Source organism: Lacerta agilis, chromosome 3, assembly GCF_009819535.1.
Source record: "Lacerta agilis isolate rLacAgi1 chromosome 3, rLacAgi1.pri, whole genome shotgun sequence".
NCBI lineage: Eukaryota > Metazoa > Chordata > Lepidosauria > Squamata > Lacertidae > Lacerta > Lacerta agilis.
In genome coordinates this window covers 91,131,191-91,153,111 of record NC_046314.1, presented here as the reverse complement: position 1 = coordinate 91,153,111, position 21,921 = coordinate 91,131,191, and positions in this window count along the sequence as shown.

Sequence of the window (21,921 nt, the reverse complement as noted above, 5' to 3'; positions counted from 1 at the left end):
ATCCTGGTGGATTTTCCCCCAGCCCTATGGCAAGTAGGGTGACTTTCATAAAATATCTATTGCTTTTTGTATTTTTACTGTTGCTACGATAACTACTTTTGTTTCTGATGTTTCTGATCTGTTTTATATTTGTTTTATGGTTCTCTTTTGTAGGCTATCTTGGAAAATCTAGATTAATAAAATTATGGGATGTTTTTTTTCTTTTTACAGAAATTTCTATACTACATGAGTGGGAAAAAAGACCTCAAAGTGGTTTACAAAAAGAATAAAATTATCCATAAACACAGTTAAGAACAGGGGTCCCCAAACTAAGGCCCGGGGGCCGGATGCAGCCCAATCACCTTCTAAACCTGGCCCGCGGATGGTCCAGGAATCAGCGTGTTTTTACATGAGTAGAATGTGTGCTTTTATTTAAAATGCATCTCAGGGTTATTTGTGGGGCATAGGAATTTGTTCATATTTCCCCCCCCCCAAATATAGTCCAGCCCCCCACAAGGTCTGAGGGACAGTGGACCGGCCCCCTGCTGAAAATGGTTGCTGACCTCTGGTTAAGAACAACCATTTTAAACATAAAAAATTAAAATTTCATCAAAAACAGATTAAAACATGCATCAGCCTTCTAGAAATGTGGATTGTTGTTGTTGTTCAGTCGTTCAGTTGTGTCCGACTCTTCGTGACCCCATGGACCAGAGCACGCCAGGCACGCCTATCCTTCACTGCCTCCCACAGTTTGGCCAAACTCATGTTAGTAGCTTCGAGAACACTGTCTAACCATCTCATCCTCTGTCGTCCCCTTCTCCTTGTGCCCTCCATCTTTCCCAACATCAGGGTCTTTTCTAGGGAGTCTTCTCTTCTCATGAGGTGGCCAAAGTACTGGAGCCTCAACTTCAGGATCTGTCCTTCTAGTGAGCACTCAGGGCTGATTTCTTTGAGAAGGGAAGGCACTTGCCTGATATCAATAGGCAGGCAGTTTCAAAGTACAGTATTAGAATCATAGAATCATAGAATCATAGAGTTGGAAGAGACCACAAGGGCCATCCAGTCCAACCCCCTGCCAAGCAGGAAACACCATCAAAGCATTCCTGACAGATGGCTGTCAAGCCTCCGCTTAAAGACCTCCAAAGAAGGAGACTCCACCACACTCGTTGGCAGCAAATTCCACTGTCGAACAGCTCTTACTGTCAGGAAGTTCTTCCTAATGTTTAGGTGGAATCTGCTTTCTTGTAGTTTGAATCCATTGCCCCGTGTCCGCTTTTCTGGAGCAGCAGAAAACAACCTTTCACCCTCCTCTATATGACATCCTTTAATATATTTGAACATGGCTATCATATCACCCCTTAACCTTCTCTTCTCCAGGCTAAACATACCCAGCTCCCTAAGTTGCTGCCAAACTAAAAGATCTATAGAGATGCATGTACTGTCCAGAAGTGCAGCTCCACATTGAACAACACTGAATGTCAGCGACTTCTAGATCATGCCAACATTTTCCAAAGGACTCATTTGCCTTAGTTTTGCCAGTTCAGTACTGCAAATGAACCGAGATCAAAGCATCTTCAGAACCCCATCTAATTACAAGCGCAGCCACAAACGTTAAGAGTGAAATGGGACTTGTTCCTGAAAGAAAGCACAGTGGAACAATATTATGCAGTGTACAAATTCCATCAAACCACTGTACAAATAAACAATGCTACTGAATCACACAACAAATCATCGTACAATTAGGCCACACAAGACCATCTGGTTTACAAAGCAGCCTCTGAGCCAGAGGAGAAAACTTTGAAGATAAATATTCCCATATGCGAAAGGCAAATAAAACAAAATTACTACTCGCATGGAGCATCATTCTGTAATGTAATTCTCCGTGGGAATAGAGGGTTTCATACAGGGACTGCTCCGTTTTGAACGAAATTTGACAGATGCAGAAGGGGATGGAGTTACAAATTGGTTTGGGCGCCGTAGGAGCTTGACTAACTGGCAGTGCTGTTGGCTCTCTGGCTGTTTGTTTTCTGTTTGAGCGTATCATTGTGGATAATGCTTCAGGAGACAACTCAAAAGTGCACAATATATTTTAGTGCCCCCCCCCAAGTCTAGGTGCATACATCAAGTTCCTCTCTGCTTTTCTAATAAAAACAGCCTTTATGCCATTTCAGACAACTGTGAGGTAAAAGTGCCACAGCACTGAAGGCCCAATGCCTATATTGTGTGGAAGGGGCATCCTGAAAAGATGACCTCTACAAAGTGGCCTTCACAGGAACACAGGAAGTTGCCTTATACCGAATCAGACCATTGGATCATCTAGTTCAGTCTTTTTACATAGACTGGCAGTGTCTCTCTGGCAGTGTCTCTCCAGCCCTACCAAGAGATGCCAGGGAACATGGGAACTTCTGACTGCAAGGCAAAGTCTCTACCACTGCATCCCTCACCTGCACAGTGTAGGTTAAATCAACACTAATTATGTTAAATCAACATCCACCACCTCTAATTTTATAAAGTTAAATTGTCTTCTTGGATCACATGCAACACTTCCTATGACGACGCGGCAGCCTTTTCTTAAGCCAGCCTTAAAAGGGTCATTTTTCCTCAGTCAGAGCATGATTGAAATGTTCTTGAAAGATGAAATCTCAGTGAGGCCTTTTCCCTGGGTCAACGTGCTCTGGCAGCTGTTCCCTGAAAGACGCCATTGACCTCTTGAGCTTAGGGCTGTCCTTTGCCAGAAACCTACAAGGTTTCCAGAATCTTCATTTGTTTGCATAATTCCTGACATTTAGCAGCTTGTTTTCTATTTACCTCATTCCGTACCTAACTTAATTTTATTTGACAGAGGAGGAATTTCTTGTCTTTTGGGGTCATGAGCCCATGGAGGGCATTTTGGTAGCATAAAAGAAATTCTCTGTGCTTGTTTATAAAAAGAAAAAAAAATCATGCAGGCAAGCTGAGACTTCAGTTCTGTTTCTCTATTTCTTTCTTTCATTTATATCCCACCTTTTTCTCCAAGGTGGCATACATGGTTCCCCTGTGCTCATTTACCGGTAATCCTCACAACAGCCCTGTGGAGTAGGTTAGTCTGAAAGGCAGGGACTGGCCCAAATGAGCTTCATGGCCAAGTGGGGATCTGAACCCTGATCTCCCAAGTCTTTGTCCAACAGTCTACACCACACTGGCTTTAAATGACATGGTTCTGTCATGTATTCAGTAGAGCCTGAAACTGTGTGATGTTCTCCTTGTTTAGAATCTAATATGAACAGAGGTTGCTTAGCAGCAATGGCTGGCGCTTATGCCCTAAAGCAGGGAATGGGGAACCTATGGCCCTCCAGATGTAGTTAAACTACAGTTCCCATCATCCTTCACTTTGGCCATGCTGGCTGGGGCTGATGGGAGCTGTAGTCTAACCTTCTTGCAGGGGGCTGTGGTGGACCACTTAATAAACTTTTTTTTGGGGGGGGGGGAGTCTACAATTCAACCTATATCCATAACTCATATTTTGATAACCATAGTTCTGCCTTTTAGCCGATAATTTTCAGGGGAGGAAATTAGTAGACTGCCCCAGTTACACTGTGAAAGTATCACAGGTCCCCAGTTCTGGGTGTTGTTATGCTGCTTGCTAAAACTGGCCCTGGACAGAACTGCCTCAATCTCTGTCATCCAAATAAATAAATCAAGTGTGTTTTCAAGTATATATATATTCAACTGTTCTGCATTTCCCCCTGCATGGATAGACCACTGTCTGAGAACCTCTCCAACAGAACTCTGTGATTTATCCTTCTTGGCAAAGCACATTTTCCTTATTTTGAAACATATATTGAATCAGACCATTGGTCCTTCTAGCTCAGTGCTGCCTACACTGACTGGCAGCAGGCCTTCAGGGTTTAAGGAAGGAGTCACTCCGCACCACTCTAGAGTTTCTTTGTTCAGGTAGGATGTTGATTACATAGATTTCATTTCGCTGAAATGGCAAGCGTCATGAGGAGGGACAAAGGAAAGGGGAGTTACCTCATAATTTCCCCCCTCTTCTCTTCCCATCACTCTTCCTCCAACACCATGTAAGCTACATTATTCACTCTGTAAAGATACTTGGGAAACTTGCTAAGTTTTTCCCTCAGGCCTGAAGTGGATGTACGCTGGGGAACAGGAAATGTGGAGTCTTGTGATGCAGATTGTTATACCAGATGACAATCACAGCACATGCTATTTGTGTAGATCAGTGGTGTAAGTGAGTCATCATGCAGAGCTGACCTTAGCTGCTGTGAAAATGGGCCTTTCAGTCATCATTGCCATAAAAATTCCAGCATCTTTGAAGCCAACGCCATGCTAGAATTTCAAGGTCTTCTCCAATAAGCAATGGTAATTCGTTCGGAAATAGTCGCAACACCCCTGAAATCAATGGCAACCTTTTCAGGAAGGGTGGGCTAAGATTAGCTACTGAATTTGGCCTCTGGTAACAGCCCTGGCTAGATTTTAAGTCAAAATCTTCCTTCTCACTCAATATTTCTTAGCTTGCCCTTATGAAAGAAGGTTGAAATCCAGTATCTCAGAGAAAGCAAGTCATTCTTCTTAGAGATCACCTATGCTAGGGTGTGGCTCTCCAGATAAGTGTCCCTATTTTTCAGGAATGTCCCTGATTTAGAAAAGCCATCCCAGTTTCTTTGACCCCAGAATGTCCCACTTTCCCCTATTTTCACTGGAGAAATGTTTGGGGGGGGGGTATGGAGTTATCCAACCTCCAAGCTGTCTGAAGGCAATCCTGTATTAGAAAGTTTTTTTAAATGTTTAATGTTGTATTATGTTTTTATATATGTTAGAAGCTGCCTAGAGTGGCTGGTAAGATGTAAAATTATCATTATGAAATGGGACGCCCCTCTTTTCACTGGGGAAATGTTGGAGGGTATGCAGATGTTGATGGTCTACAACCTCCATCATCTTTGAATATTGGCTCAGCTTGCTGTGGCTGATGGGAGTTGGAGTCCAACAACATCTGAGGGCCCACAGCTTCCCCACTCCTGACCTTACAGAGTTGTACTTATTCCTAAAAGGTGAGAGCCTGGCTGGGCAAAAGGTCCTGGAGGGCCACAATGTGGAAGAAGACCATAAAAGCTACACTGGCTGGGCAAGATAGGAGCCTTGGACACACTTGAGCATACTTGTGACTTGGAACTCCTTCTGGGCTTCCAAAGAGGCATCTGATTGGCTACTGTGGGGAACAGGATAGTGGACTAGATAGGCCATTGGTCTGATTCAGTAATGATCTTTCTTATGTTCTTGTAGCCTTACTGAGTGTGTGCAGTGATAAAAGATGAGTCTTACAGGAAACAGCCTGCAACCTAAAATGGTAGGCACTATAATCCTCGACTGTTGAAGATCTGTGTTATGAAGTACATTTAAGTTGTAACTGAAAATGGTTGGAATGGTGGTATGGTTCAGCCTTTGAACTGGGCACTGTTGCCAAATGATCAGCCAGCCTCTGCCATTGTGACTTTAGCAGCAGTCTCTTGCACAGGAATGAGCAGGCAATGCTAATGCAGTTGGGTAGCCATTTGAAGACCAGCACAGCTTCACTATAGCCACAGGTTCCCCATCCCTGGCTCAAACCATTGCTAAGCATTCACATGTCGGTAAGATACATTTGAAATGTGCACAACTTGGCCTGCCATTAGTAAACCCCCCAGTGATGGTATGTTTTGAAAGTATGGTGTTCTTACAACTTATTTACTTGGTTCAGTGCACAGGCAACATCTGGTTTCCAGTTGAATCCGGGGCTAACCGAGGCTCAGAGAGCATCAGATGTCTTGCCTGAGGTTGCACACTGATTGGTGCCTCAGTCCCCCATTTGATCTCAGCCGCTTCTTAGTTCCCAAGCTGAGGTCTGAAGGAATGACTGGACCGTGTGGGCCTTTCTGGTCCACATTCAACATGATGAGGCCATTTCCTCCGGCTCTGCCTTGGATGTTGTTGTTGTTATTGTGGTGTGCTTTTTAAAATTCTCTTTCCCTTGCACCGGTTGTTCCAGGCCATATTATGGAGCTCACCATTTGACACTTGGGGCCGGGGGCTCCAATTTTGCTTCTTAATTGTTGCTGCAAAATGTCAAGCCGCTTGTCCAAGATAAGGGAGATAAATTGTGCAGGGATCAGATGACGTTTTGCTGTGCTCCACTCTCCTGGAGCCTAGCTGGAGTTAGGGCTACACGGGCCTTAGCTTGAGAACCTTGTGGAGTATTCGGAATGAAGTTTCCTAATGGACATATGCAGAGTTTCTCTCCATAACCACGATTACCACTTACACACATGCTGTGGGGAAAAGGAATTCAAAGCCAAGGCAGTCACGGCTTCCTATAAAGGATCCTGGGAACTGTAGTTTGTTAAGGGTGCTGAGAGTTGTGATTCATTTCCCCTCAGAAAGCTATGGTTCTCATGGTGGTTTAGCAGTCCATCCCTCTTCCCAGTGAACTCCTGGAATTGTAGCTCTGTGATGGGAATGGGGGGCATCTGTGACATAAGAGGTGGGAAGGAGCCACATAGGAATGAAGTGAAAGCCCTGTGGGATCCTCTCCATTCTGCTTTGCACCTCTGACATCAGAGATGCAAAGAAGAAAGCCCTTTGCAAATGTTACAGGTGGGTAGCCGTGTTGGTCTGCCATAGTCGAAACAAAATAGAAAATTCTTTCCAGTAGCACAACTGAGTTTGTTCTTGGTATGAGCTTTCATGTGCATGCACACTTCTTCAGATACACTGAAACAGAAGGATCTGGTGACTTCTGTTTCAGTGTATCTGAAGAAGTGTGCATGCACACAAAAGCTCATACCAAGAACAAACTCAGTTGGTCTCTAAGGTGCTACTGGAAAGAATTTTCTATTTTGTTTCGACTTTGCAAATGTGTTCTTTGAAGCAGCCACCTCCTCCTTTAAACATTAGAGCAAGCAGGTGGAGTGGTGGTGGTGTTTAAAGGAAAAGGGGCAGCTGCTTCAAAGAGCACTTTTGCTCAGACAGGAGTGCAGGAGATTTGCAATGCAGTGTAAGCAATTTTGACAGGTGGGCGGCAAGACAGGTCAATGCAGAAAGATCTGTTTCATAGTGAAACATTTGCAAACCACTACAATGGAGCTGCTCTAACCACGCAGTCCTTTTATTTGTATAGACAAAAGCCTCCTCCTTCTACAGAGCCTAAGGGGGGGGAATGGTTTCTCCTGAGCCACTGATAATTTAGAATCTGACACATCAGCTGGCTTCAGAGCCATGAAAACGCTCTGATAATGGGTTTTGTTGCGGGGGGGGGGGGGGTTGGTAGGAAAAAGAAATATTCCAAGCTGTAATGATTAATGAGCAGACATAGAGAGGGAACACAAACTTATGGGAAACCATTTCAAACGGTGATGTCAGCAAGGAACAATTCACAGACATAATTGCTAAAAAATTATCAGAGACTTCCTTGTCAAGTATTTTGTATGTTTATAAAGCTGTTGGTGACTCATTGAAAGCAGTCTGGGAGACTTATTTGATTTGGAATCAGGGTTTTATTATAGCTTAGCTGTTATGTAATAGTTTATTCAGACTAACGGTCAGCTATTCTTTCATGTCAACAGAGCCCGTGTGTGTGTGTGGCAAGAGGCTCCTTGTAATTCTTTCAGCAAAATGATATCTAAATGCTTTTCCATACTTTTGCATTTCGGATGCTGCCTCCATTGAGAATGCACTGGGGGAACCGCTCTTGGCTTCATTAACATCTAGCTTTGCTGTGATGCCCAGACCAATGCTGAAGTCCACAAGGATTAACTTTGTATTGGGTGTGTAAATAGCCCTCCACCTAGTCACCAGCGGTGAGTACAAATCCTCCCCAAGTGAGCAGCAAGGAATCTTCTGTAAATTGGAAAAAGAACTGGTTTCTTCATATTTCCATTTAGACTGTCAGTATGCCACGCGGGTGGTGCTGTGGGTTAAACCACAGAGCCTAGGGCTTGCTGATCAGAAGGTTGGTGGTTCAAATCCCCATGACGGGGTGAGCTCCCGTTGCTCGGTCCTAGCTCCTGCCCACCTAGCAGTTCGGCAGCACGTCAAAGTGCAAGTAGATAAATAGGTACTGTTCCGGCGGGAAGGTAAACGGCGTTTCCGTGCGCTGCTCTGGTTCGCCAGAAGCGGCTTTGTCATGCTGGCCACATGACCCAGAAGCTGTACACCGGCTCCCTCGGCCAGTAACACGAGATGAGTACCACAACCCCAGAGTCGGACACAACTGGACCTAATGGTCAGTGGTCCCTTTACCTTTACCTTTATGCCACATATAATAATACAGATTTATGGGGACAGGTGGAGAGGTAAACGTGCAAACTATAAACTTTTTTGAACTTATATGCAAGGCAACACAAATCCTCAAGCTACTTTTAGCTGTGAGAGTGCACAGAGTGAGGACCATCAATGCAGCTGTGACGACATCCTCTGCATGTGTACTCCCTGTTCTGGTGCCTGTCAGTTGCCCTGCCAGTCTTATAGGTTACAAGGAAACACTTTCTCCTCCTCTCCTTCTTCCTTATGTGTTTTCCAGATATGCTATTTCATCATCATTTCTCTCTTACTAGGACTCACTCTATGTTCTTGTAATTTTTCATTTCTGTAATTTGTTTTACAGGATTTTAAAATTGTATTTTTATTTTTTTGTAAGCTGCCCTTAAGAGGGTGGATGGATAAGAAAGATAATCAATATTGCTACATGCCACCCTAGTCTCCCAGCAGTGTGAGATTCCAGGCATGCTTACCCAGGGTTTGTGTTTCCTTTCAGGAATGAGGCACAGTGGAGACTGTGGTGTCTTTATGATATATGGTTTATTTATACATATATACAACCTGAGCCCATGATGGAGGGATTCACAGCATTAAGAGGGTCTTGTTTCTCCCATAGCTGCAGCCTTGGATTCAAGCATCAATAAACCATTGTGTTCTGATCTTCTCTCCAGCCTTTCCCAGCCTGCAACTCCCCCCCCCCCCAGGTCACATCACAGCCACCTCTCATCTCTACTTCAGACTCTGGCTTTGTCTTCTAACTGACTCTGAGATGGCCCCACCCACTGATCGTCTGGGCCAGAGCCTTTGCTTTCTTAATGGCCCATTACCTTTCCTTTGTTTTCTTAATGGTCCATTTCCCAGGCAATCTCCTGAACATGGGAAACTGGGTCCAGGGATTAGGAGTTTTGAATCTAGTTTAACACACACAAACCTTGATTAGAATCTAACACTTACTGGACCCAGGAATTTAGGGGTCATAAGAATACTAATACGAATCACCATTGTATATAGGTCTTTAGTACTGTATGCTGCCTCTCCCCCCTCCCAACTCAGCTACTCCTGCCATTAACTCTAAATGACTTCTTTCTCACCTGAACTATGAGTATGGTTTGGTGAAACTGATTTTGACTCTGTTTGATGCCTTGGATCCAGATCACTCAAACCATTTCCCAATTGCCTACAATCTGCTTTCCCATACTGACCTCTGGCCCTTGGCTATGCTGACATTGTTAGTCTTGAACTGCCTGTGCATACATGAACAATCCATTATATGGTCACTAAGCTGAAAGCTGGCCTAGTGACCTACAATGCCATTGGTTGATATATGGTGCTGATGCTTTAAAAATGGCATCAGGAAAGAAATAGACTTGGAGGGAAGCTCCAATGAATAACAGAAAAGAGAACATGAAGTTTCCCCTATCAGAATCTGCACACTTGAACTTTAGAGACCTAACTCAAATATGAATTCTATTTTCTAACACTGCTATTTTTCTACTGTCCAATTTTGAAAATTGTGGTTGCCAGAATGGTAGCGTTGACCCAAATTGTGGAACACATAACATAGTCTGCAGTGCCAGTGCAACAGCCACAGTTTGTGACATTGCTTTGGCACTTTGGTCATTTTGCTTTATCTAACCTGCTGTTTTCCCCTGGATCAGCTTGTAGGGCTGGAAAATAATGGAAGTAAAGTTGATTTAAGTTGTGTGAGCAAGCATATTGAACAGGCTAGCAGTTTGGTGTGCTTTTGACTAGGTTTATTTTAGTGGTGTTTTGAGTGCATACTTAACACTGTCATTTAAGCAGGGCAAGTGCATTTGCTGATCCCCCTGAGCCATGGTAGGTTTTGCAATTAGGATCACTAACGCTTTCCAGCGCCACTAATATTCAAAGCAAAATTGCAAATAATCTGGATGCAATTATTGGGTTGGCACAGGAACTATGATAGGGGGATTACACACTGCTTTTTCTTAAACACTTTAGCACAATAAGATCTTCAGTTATGTTACCACTTTATTCATTGGGGTTTTTATATTAAAAAAAACTAAGAAGACCCACCAAGGAAGATGTCACCAGCCAGTTCTCACCATTGACTCAGAAAGCTCCTTAGTTCTTTGTATCAGAGTTTTAGCCAGAGAACTACAACTTGGTTAAGCCAAGGTAATTAGTGTTAAGATGACGAGCATCAGGCCAATTCATAACTTTTAAAAGTTTATAGGAAGTTGGATCTGGAGATCATTTCCAGACTTCAGAGAAACTAGTCTATCTGAATTTTCAAAGAAAAGATAAGTACAGTTGTACTTCTGGTTCTGAACTAAATTCGTTCCAGAGGTCCGTTCTTAAGCTGAAACTGTTCTTATCCTGAGGCACACTTTCGTTAATGGGGCCTGCCTCTGGCGCACGATTTCCATTCGCATCTTGGGGCAAAGTTCGCAACCAGGAGCAGTAACTTCTGGGTTAAAGGCAAAGGGACCCCTGACCATAAGGTCCAGTCATGTCCGATTCTGGGGTTGCGGTGCTCATCTCGCATTACTAGCCAAGGGAGCCGGCGTACAGCTTCCGGGTCATGTGGCCAGCATGACAGAGCCGCTTCTGACGAACCAGAGCAGTGCACGGAAATGCCGTTTACCTTCCCGCTGGAGCAGTACCTATTTATCTACTTTCACTTTTAACGTGCTTTTGAACTGCTAGGTGGGCAGGAGCTGGGACCGAACAACGGGAGCTCACCCCATCATGGGGATTCGAACCGCCAACCTTCTGATCAGCAAGCCCTAGGCTCTGTGGTTTAACCCACAGCGTCACCTGCGTCCCTACTTCTGGGTTAGCGGAGTGCATATCCTGAAGCGTTCATAACCAGAAGCATTCTTAACCAGAGGTACCACTGTAACAAGATCCCAATTTAAGAAGGGACACTCTAGGACAGTGTTGGGGAATCTATGGCTCACTAAATGTGATTGGTTCCCATAATCGCTGACCATTGACCATACTGGCTGGGGTTGATGGGATCTGAAGTCCAACAACATTCTCCTACCCTGCTAGAGAGGACACTGAAGCTCCTTCCAAGTGGCATGATGGAGACAGGTGCAGCCCAAGTCTATGCATCTTCTACATAAATAAATATCATGCTGCGCCATGGGACTTACTTTCAGGAAAGAGAACATCAGGGCTCCTGACACATGTGCCAGCAGATAATACACCTAGAGCTCCCACATGAAGACCAGAACTCAGGTACATCTGATGTAGCTGCTGTGTTGGTGGTGGGAGGAATTAAACATTTGCTGCTGCTGCTACAAAATAGTTACTATGTTGACACATCCTCTTAACCAAAAGATGATGTATAAGAAGCTACCAGCTTTATGAGAATTGTCCGTGCTTTTGTTCCACACATTTTTGAGAAAGATGAAGATGAACTGGAAAGAATTTTGAAGACAACATGGATGATAAAAGATTCAGAATGCCAAACCTCTGAGGAAAGGTTGGAAGAAATGGGAATGTTTAGTCTCAAGAGCAGAGAGCTGAAAGAGAACATGGCCACAGTCTTCAGTTATGTAAAAATCTGGAATGAAATGATGCAAAAATACAATTGTTCTGCTTGGCCTCTTAGGAGAGGGCAAGCTGGATTTATGGTATAGGAAGAACAACTTGGGCAACAGCTCAGGAACTGTAACAGCCTTACCAGGAACAGATAGGCAACAAAATAAATTGCCCGTGGGAGCTTGGGGAATCTCCCTTATTGGGCTCTTAAAAAAAACAACCCAACAGGTTAAATAAGCATATGGCAAGACTTTTCCCAGAACAATTAATCTTGCCATAGCATAAATCATAGGCAGTGTATAATGGCATATAATGTTCTCTCTCATATGCACACTTAACCTGGGGGTATATCCCATTGAAATGAGCAGACTGACTTCTGAGTGGATGTGTAGAATTGTGTTCTAAGTCTCTTCATAATTCAATGGAACCTCCTTCTGGGCAGATATGTATAGGACTGCATAGTAAATTAAGCCCTTTTCAGGACTCCAGTTGAATAGGGACATGTGGCAGGTGGGGGAACACACCTGTGCTCCAACATTGCTGTGTTCACCTCACCATCGCCTTCTCTTTTCTGTGTGAGCATGAAAATCTGCAGAAAATCCTAAAGAACCTAACTGCATTCAGCTTAACAGGTTCCTGGTTGCAAGAAAGATTCTAACCACGGTTCAATGGAAAACAGTTCCAATCTCCCTTCAGACTTTCACACCGAAAGCACAAAGCTTGGGAGAGGGAAGCCAGTGAGACTTGGGGGGTGGGGGGGAGGCAGGGGAACTACACCTTACTGAGCTTCCTGAGCAAAACATTAGACCTGTCTGAAATAGTCACAAGCACAAGGAAACAGAGGGCGTGATCTAAGCAGTTTGAAAATGACCGTAGCTCTAGATGAGCTTGTAACGTTCCTGCAAGCCAAAATGACCATATACAGATTTTATTTTTGAGCATGTTCCTAGTTAAGCTGCCACCAGTGATCTGCTCTTATCGATAAATATTTTCCAGGTGATCTATTGCACAAAGTCCACAGGAAGTTAAATTGGGACGAATTAATAATTTATCGAGCCAAGTATACTGTCTCTGAGGGCCAAAGTACAGTACAAGCTGTTCTTAATGTGTAAAGTGCAGCCATGCCTCTTGCCTTTCTCTTTTACTTAACCGCAAGCAATTGCACCAATAAATGGGAGGGAGCAATTGCTCTTAGGCTTAACTTCACAGGCCCCGCCAGAGATGGCTCCAAGATTTGAAGGGCCCACCCTCAGTGAATCTACCTTTTCATCACCATTCTCACTGCAGGCGGCTGCTCTTCCTCATCCTTGCCACCACCTGCTGGCTTGCCAGGCAGATGGCCAAAGAGGAAGTCAGAAATGCCACCTGCCGCTCCTCCTTCTCACCACTGCTGGGCCAGAGGGAGACCTGAGTGAACAAGCAGGTCGCAATGGAGAAGAGAGAAGCAAGTCCTGGGGGCTCTTGCCCCTGCCCGCCTCCCTTCTTTACCTTGAAACCGGAGAGCCTGTAAAATAGAGGACACCTTCAAATAGAGCAGTGCTCCTGAACATCCTTCAAACAGGAATTTCCTCTGCAAGGTAGTCCTAAAGTAGTCATGGCCTTCCTAGATGATGAAGTTAATTTTTTACCCTTCCTTCACCCCATGGCCTGCTGGCTTGGTCCTGGGGCAGTGGGTCTCCAGGGCTGTGTACACATGTGTGTCTGACATCAGTATGCCTACTGGGGCCAGGTGCATTTTTGAGAGGGGGTGTGACTAGGTGCCCCCCGCTCCCTCATTGGAGCCTGGCTCTGGCATGCAGGTGGAGCTCCACTCATGGGTCAAGTCTGACCCAGAAGCGGATTGGAGGAGAGTCGGTGGCAGCAGCAGTGGTGTAGGAAGGGGGGCAGTGGGGGTGGTTTGCCCCAGGTGTCATCTCTGAGGGGGGATTGCTGGGCGGATTGCTGCCCTGCCCCCTGGGCGCCGATTGCTGCAACTGTCACCCCCAATGGGCACCAGCCATAGGCTCCTGCTGTCCACCCGCTGCCTCCCCCCAGCTGTAGGGTGGATGAGGCCCGCGGTGTGCCCCATCTCTATGGGCGCCATGCACCCTGTCCCTCCCTAAGGGTGCTGTGTGCCCCGCCCCTAAGGGCGCTGTGTGCCCCGCCCTTATGGACGTCACATGCCCTGCCCCATGGGTGGTTCGCCCGCCCCTGGGCGCGCAGCCCCAGGTGCCCGAGAGGCTTCCTCCACTGCTGAGCAGCAGCAGCAGCATTACTGCCCCTCTCCTGTGCTGGGGTGCCCGCGCAAGGGAGCAGCCAGCTCCCTCACACCCAGCCTCAGCTCCGCTCCTGGGTAAGGTTTGACCCGAGAGGCAGAGAGAGGAAGGAAAGTCATGGCAGCATTGCTGCTCTTCTCCTCAGCTGGGCTGGGCACAGTGGGCTCCCTTGGGGGGGGGTGCTGACGTAGGGCACACATGCCCCTACGGCGTGCAAGGCCCCACATAAAAATTTGTGGGTGCCCTGCCCCTTTATGGGGAATGTTGTGGAGGCTGGAGCACCCACAGCCCCTCACACTTGGTGCCTATGCTTCACCCTTAGTCCTAGGCTAGGGTATAAGAATGGTTTAAAACAACTGACACTCACGGAAATGAGGTGAGCCTTGAAAATATGCACCTCAAGGACCAGGGCGAAGTAGTGCATATTCAGCATACACTGGAAGCTGTATAATGAAGGTTCCAGACACACCTCTGTGGGAATTCCACAACCTTGGGGGCTGCCACAGAGAATGCCCACTTCCAAGCTGCCAGCCCCCAAACTTTTGGGGGTGATGAAACAGCCAAGAGAGCCTCCCTCTGCCAATCTTAGTACCAGCGAGGATCTGTTGGGATGGAGGTGGTGTTACAAGTATGAGGGGTGATGGTGGTGATGAGTCCAACTGGTGGTGATGAGTCCTTGTGGTGGAACAAGCCTGCTGCTCAGACATTTGATAAGGAATGGAATCATAGAGTTCACTTTTCCAAACCTTACCTGCTCCACTTTATGAACCTACCTATGATATTTGGAAATACCATTTAAAATAAGGGGATTCTGCTTCCTGGTGTGACTTTTTAAGACCCCAGAGCCAGGAACGGAGACCTGCACATCTCTTACTTGCACAGTTTGCATGAGTACTGTTCAACATCTAGGGGTCTGTGGGGGGAAGGGGGTGGAGTTTGGGAAGCAGAAGGCAACGGAGCAATGGAGGCCTGGAAAAAGAGTGTGAGCAGAATGCCAAAAAGCATTGTTGAGCAGAATCCATTCCATTCCATTAGCCAAAGAAGCTGAAAGTCCCCTTCCCCCAGCCCCCCACCAAATGCACTTTTTAAAATTACATTTTGAGTAGTTTCCCAAAACTCTTAACATAAGAGAGTGGCGGGTGGGTGAAACAGTGCCTTGAGAAATCACACTTTTCTGTTAGCTTGACAAATCCCAGAACCTTTTGCATTTTTAAACCTTTTAAAATTTCTTTTTGGCTCCTTTTTAAAATAAAAAAATAATGATGATATAACCAGACTGTCTAAAAATAAGCAGTAGCGTTTTTTTCCCTTACAGATGGTAGAAACCTGCCAAAAAAGAAGTGTGGGGTTTTGATTTCTGCAGCGTGTTTCTAATACTTCCAACACTGCACCCAGAACTTATTCATTTCCTGCTTCCTCCAAGAAATCATCTCAGTGAAGGGACAGTGGGAATGGATGGTTTTGTGTCTGTAACAAGAAGAAGAAGAAGAAGAAGAAGAAGAAGAAGAAGAAGAAGAAGAAGAAGAAGAAGAAGAAGAAGAAGAAAGAAGAAGAAGAAGAAGAAGAAGAAGAAGAAGAAGAAGAAGAAGAAGAAGACGGCTCCGTCTGCTCTCTGTACTTTAATCTCTTTGCACTCAGACATTGCACTCAGAAATTCCCAACACCATTTACTAAGAAATAGAAAGTCATGTCCAAAGTATCTCTCTAACACAGCGGATGTTCCTGATAAGAAACTCCGGGAAGGCAGTGACTCCATTCAGGCTGGCAAATGCGGATGATCAAATTCACCTCTCTGTATGTGAATTATCGCAGGGATGTGACACCAAGGAGAGCTGGCTTTCCCTGATGTGTGAATCCTCTGCCCACCTATAGCCAGCCCACTCAAATCTCCAGAAATAAAAGGTTCCCAGTCTCCTTGGTCTCCCCCTTGAATGCCTTCAGTGAACTGCCCAGGACAGGATAATAACCAATGCTGTCTTGCATGTCAGCTGAAGATATTGTGCATGAGTTGCTGCCTTAGGAACAGATGCTGCTTCCTTACACCAAGTCAGACCAAGTCAGTAATGTCTAGACTGACAATGGTTTCCTAAGATTCCTAGGAGATGCCAGGGATTGAACCTGGGACTTTTGGCATTCAAAGCAGATGCTATACCATTGAGCTGTGGCCCTTTCCTAATCTGAAGGGCCACTTGCCCCTATATGTTCCAGTTTGTCCACTGAAAACCTTCTGATAGGGCTCTGATTCATTGTCTTGAGGTTAGATGAGTGGATACATGGGGAGCGACTCTCTTTTTTCTTGCTTTTCCCTTTCCTTTCGCCTTGCAGGTTTAATCATTGTTGAATCTGTTGCTGCTTTGTGGATTTGTTTAATTTTGGTTACATGTTTATTACTTATAAAATAATTAACAATAATAAAATTGAATAGATGATTATTATTATTATTATTATTATTATTATTATTATTATTTTGAAAGTTTTGCATGTTCCATTGAGGGCCTTTGGACAAAAAAAAGGTGCATAGAGAGGAAAAAATACTAATACAGTGGTATCTTGGTTCTCAAACTTAATCTGTTCTGGAAGTCCGTTCCAAAACCAAAGCGTTCCCAAACCAAAGTGCGCTTTCCCATAGAAAGTAATGCAAAATGGATTAATCCGTTCCAGACTTTTAAAAACAACCCATAAAACAGCAATTTAACATGAATTTTACTAGCTAACGAGACCATTGATCCATAAAATGAAAGCAATAAACAATGTACTGCAGTCACACAATCAATCAATCAATCAATCAATCATTCAATCAATAGCTGAACTGGGTTCCACACAGTCACAAAAAAAGTGCCACAAAAACAAAAACACAAACTAAATACCAAAAACAGACAGACCTCAGCATAACACTCAAAATGGAAGTGTGGCACTCAAAATGGAGCACATTCAGCTTCTGAAAAAAAGTTCGCAAATCAGAACACATACTTCCGGGTTTGCAGTGTTTGGGTTCCAAGTTGTTTGAGTACCAAGGCGTTTGAGAACCAAGGCACCACTGTATTTATGAACAGGGACAGATGGGATCATGTGACACCTGGATGCTACTCTCATCTGATCTCTCCTTAGAGGCGTGCCTGCCTCCCACATTACCGGGTTTCAGAAACCGATTGACAATATTTTTATTTGCTCACAGGTGTCCTCCTCACCAGTAGTGTACGCATTTCTATTTGAATTAATCTTTTAAAGAAATTTGGGGCTGCTCAAGGCCCGAATGGAAGGCTGGATGGAACTCTTTGCATGTCCTCCTCAAATCCTTTGGAAGAAAAGAAGAATACAGTATAAATAATAAAATGGCAGCCGAGGTTGGGAGAGGTAACAGAACAAGTGACCTTTTAAAATTTCATACATTCCCATTGCGAGATCACAGTAGCCTGCATTATACATCACACTTAGCATTTCTGCTGCTCCTGTCTACTCTGCCCTCACTGCATTTCCAGCACTGGCTTTTCAATCTTTGTTCATTAACCAAAATGCATACATATCCCGTACTTTGTTATAAAATACTAATGTTTGATGCTGTTTTTCTCCAACTAGTTTCATATAAATTGGTGTCCTTCAGCTGTTCTTAATTCACCTCTAGCCAAGGAGTGGACACTTTGGTATAGGGTAATGGCATTCTCGTTCCCCACATCAACCACCCCTGTTATGCACACAGACAGGAACAAATTGAAGCCGTGCTGATGTGAACAGCTGGGGGGGGGGAGAGAGCTGGAAAATGTACAAGGAAGGGACAACTTCGCTCAGCTGTAAGGCAGGAAGGTGATCACACCCTAATAGTTTTGATATTTTCTCAGGAAGTGGCTTACACTTCTCGGTAGTGGCCTTCTCGGTAGTGGCGCCCGCCCTGTGGAACGCCCTCCCATCGGGTCAGAGAAATAAACAACTACCTGTCATTTAGAAAATACCTGAAGGCAGCCCTGTTTAGGGAAGTTTTTAATTTGTGACTTTGTATTGTATTTTGGTATTTGTTGGAGGCCGCCCAGAGTGGCTGGGGAGACCCGGCCAGATGGGCGGGGTATAAATAAAAACTTATTATTATTATTATTATTATTATTATTATTATTATTATTATTATTACACCAGATCAGTACTGTCTATTCTGGCTGGCTGGCAGGGGGCATGTCCAGGGTCCCATGCACATGTCTTTCTCACCTCCAGAGAGCCTTTTTAAAAATGGAAAAGCAAGGGATCGAACCAGAGACATTCTGTACGCCAAGCATGCATCATCGCATTATGCTATGCCCTCTCTGCTTGGATTGCGTCTAAAACAACAGGATGGGGGCATTCGAAGTAGTTTTCCAGTCTCGTCTTTACAAAGTGCATTCTGAATGTGTGGCTGCGATTGCCTCTTTATTTTATGGGAGGGACTCAATCGCAGACCGGAGATTTAGGTTAGCACAATGGAAGCAGATTAAAATGCTCCAGTGCAACAAATCCACTTTAAAAACAACCACCAATGTCCTTTTTTTTAGGAAAGCAAAAGGGAGATGCACAAAAAGGTGTGAGGATAAGGGGATGATTGGCAAAAAGATGTGTAACCTCTGCACAAGGAAGTCAGGATGGATGCTCACTGTGGTATAACCTCACTGCCAGCCAAGCAGAATGAATGCTCAGTAAAGGGCAGACATGGTATAACCTCCATGTAAGTGTTCTGTAAGCAAATCAGGACAAATGCTCAATAGGCAAGTCCTCTCTGGGAGATCTTGGTGGCAGCCTTTGTACATTTTGTCTATAGTGAAGAAGAGAGGAAGGTGGTGCTTGGAGGAAAGCCAATCGAGACAAAAATTTGCCCCAAGGCAAACAGCTGGCATGATTAAGGCCCACCAGCTTCCCGATTTCAGCACAGCTAGACGGATTAAAAGAGAGACATCCGGTGTCAAAGTCAAACCCACAGATTTCCAGGATGCAACAGGATGCCTTTAGGGGGACTGCGGGAAGGCTTTTAACCTGCTTTCTCAGGAGCAGCATATTGGAGACAGCCAGGATAGTTTACCTTCCGTAGGCAGAGTGGTTCTCTGATGCGGCTCGATCTGCCCTGGTGTTCCAGGGGACTCCAAAACGCCGAGAGCTGCAAGTCATAGGAACACAGGGAAGCCACTTGATTCTGAGTCAGACCATTGATCCATTTACTCAGCATTGCCTACCCTGTGACTGGCAGTGGCTGTCCAGTACTTTAGATAGGGCTCTTCTATCCCCACACAAACCTCTCCCACCACCTCTCCTTACACCCGAATCTCTTCTATCTGGCTTCACCCCAGCTTATCCATGAAAGCCCCTAGTTAAGTTTGATTCCTTAGGTTTTGTTCAAATGGAACCTTCCTGTTCAGAAGCAGTATATCACTGAGATACCAGATGGCACCAGCCTTCCAGTTAGGCAGATGCTGTGGGACAGCAATGGATGACGGCTGGCCAGTCCTGTCCTGGGTAGACAGAGCTGTGGGTGCCTTAGGGCATGTCCTACCCTCTATGAACTAGCCTGTTGCCCTCAGGCAAGGAGGAAGCTGTGACCCCACCGCCTGTCAGTTTCACTTCTGTACATGGACTGGGGGTGGCAGACATGGGGTGGGGGACCCTGTCTTCACATGGCCTGATGATGTTTCCTGGGCTGTGCTGGGACTCTGGAATCTGATCTGAATTGAGGCAGGGGGCCTGCTTAAGCCAGGCCCTACACGCCTTTGGATTTTGATTGTAGTTATTCAAGCAGCAATGCTCACACTGACAAGCATCCCTGCAGGGAAAACTCACCTCTTTTCTACTGGAGCCAAGGTCCAGACCTCCCTTCTCTGCCTCTTTATGAGCAGAGGCAGATTTAAGGGCATGCATGCAGCCGGTTTGCCCGCACTAGGCACCCAACACCACAACAATGACGAGCAACGGAAAGCAAGAAGTGGGGGCTCCCTGAATTTTGGTGTTACACAGAGTGCTGCTGAAATTTTTAATGCCCATACTCTGTCACTGTTATGAGAAGAGTGTCAGGACACCTGAGATGTCTATATTCAGGACTCATCCTGTTTGGGTGATTGCATTCCCCCCTCCTCAATTGTAAGATTTTAAAAAGTGTTTTTAATGTTGTATTTTAAACTGTTGTAGCCCAGTGTTGGACCTTTGCTGTGAAGCATGGGTGATGATGATGATGATGATGATAATAATAATAATAATAATAATAATAATAATAATAATAATAATAAAAATAAAAATTTGTGGGAAACAGAAAACTGGAAGGATATTAAGGAGCCGGATTTCCAAAACAGAAAATTCCTTCCTGCCTCTTCACTGCTGCTCTGTTCCACTCACCCTCAAGCTAATTAGCATGCAACTTTCCACTGCTATAGATCCACAAAGGAGAACTCTGTGAGTTTGGTAGGGGGTGAGGAAAAAATGTCATTTATTGGCCATTGCCTGTGCTTTTCAAGCAACTGCCTTCAATCTCCAACCATATAGTGCCGCCAGATCCAGCCAAGGGCTGGCATCTAGCATGGCATCCTGTCCTCACAGTGGTCAATCAGATCCCATGGGAACCCTCAAAGTTCACCTGTGATTCCCAGCATACTGCCTCCAACAGTGGAGATACGGCACAGCCAATGTGCCAGCACAACATCCAAAAAGCCAACAAAATGCTTCTCAAAATCTGGACACTTAGGAAGCACAGGCAGGTTGAGCCCAGTGAGATGGCCCAAGGGATATTCTAAATGCCAGACAGAAGCTTCTGGAAAGTCCCCGCTGCTGGCACTGTACGGTGATAGAGAGGCTGCCTTGTAGTGCCCGAGTGCTTGAAGGAACCGTATTACAAGATTTCATGGTATGGTTCTGCTGCCATTCCATAAACAGGCAGATATAAGCTTCCAGTAATAAATAGTGACAGTACTATAAATACTTCTGGGTGTGCTTTCCATTTCTTTCCTTATAGGAAAGGAGTTTAGCTTTGAAAATATTTTCGTAATGTGATCAGTGGACAGTAGTGGGAAAGAATTTCTTTCTAACTTGACTTGTAATCAAAATAAGGAAGGGAGATCTGAGGGGACAGAGAATATTTTTGTTAACTAAGATGTGGCAGTTTCCAACATCTGGATGTCAACACTAGGTTTTGGGAGTTTTTAAATTGAACACTTTGAATATCTGACACTGCAGTTAATCCCCTCCCCCTGAACAGATTGTGTGGCTACACTTTTTTTTTGGCAACAGTTTTCTATCCTTTTGCTTTATTACATTACCTGACCCATGGACTCCCCCTCCCTCCCTCCCTCCCTCCCTCCCTCCCTCTCTCTCTCTTACAATAACTGTGGGGAAAAAGCCCCTCCTGGAAAGAATTTTTCTGACTCTCATCGTCAGTGTGGATCATCTTGAATAGAGGCAACCCTTATGGGAGATGCTTTGTTTTTGTATGTGAATAAGAATCCAGCTCTTGTACACAGAAAAGAGGAATGATTAAAGAAAATCTACTGGGTGGAATGTCTGGGTTATAAAAAAAGGGGGGAAATCACATAGAAAATTAAAAGGTCAACAAAAGGCAAGCATTGACACATCCCTCTTCAAAACTAACAAGGATGAATCACTTTCCTCAGATCAAAAGCCGCTTTCTCTTGAGAGCAAATAATGATACATTCTGTATATAAAAGCCCGGACTGAAAGCTCACTCCACACTGGGAGCAGGTAGGAATGGAAGACAAATAGCCCAGACCCAGCTGTAGCTTTCTCTCTTGCTTTGGCTTTAACACTGATGCCCCTCACTTCTTCATTCCCATATTCAGTCCATTGTAACACTTATCCCCTTTGTAGCATTTTTTTGCCCCTCTTCCCTTGGCAAGAACTCTGGTCCATGTCC